Source organism: Rhincodon typus, chromosome 19, assembly GCF_021869965.1.
Source record: "Rhincodon typus isolate 14 chromosome 19, sRhiTyp1.1, whole genome shotgun sequence".
Classification (NCBI taxonomy): domain Eukaryota; kingdom Metazoa; phylum Chordata; class Chondrichthyes; order Orectolobiformes; family Rhincodontidae; genus Rhincodon; species Rhincodon typus.
This window is the reverse complement of record NC_063350.1, coordinates 16,415,714-16,416,161: the sequence shown is the minus strand read 5'-3', so window position 1 is coordinate 16,416,161 and position 448 is coordinate 16,415,714.

The window sequence follows — 448 nt, the reverse complement described above, 5'->3', positions numbered from 1 at the left end:
GAGGTTGTGGTGCTGAGTGTTGGACCTGTCTTTGGTCAGAGAACTGATGAAGAATGCTAATCATGGCAGAATAATAAAGATGTAGCCAAGTGGCATCTATTTCCAATGGAAAATTAGTGACTGATATTTCTGCTTCAGTTAAATGGATCGCCAAAGTTTTACTGTGTCTGTGTAGCAGCTGCAGGTCTGGATAAAACTAGGGATGTTACACTTAAAGCTTGAGTGTTGACATGTATTGATCTGCAGATAATTAGTTAATGAAATTATAGTTTCAAAATATTGTTGCAGTGCAGGTATTATTGTGATGACTACCACTTGATAGGTGATCGCTTTGGAGTTATGTGAGATGTGGGTTTGTTCAGTGCCAGACTGAAGCTGAGACAGAAGGAAGTTTATAAAACACCCTCTTTATTTGATGACTTTGGCTTTTTATTTCATGCTGTAGATG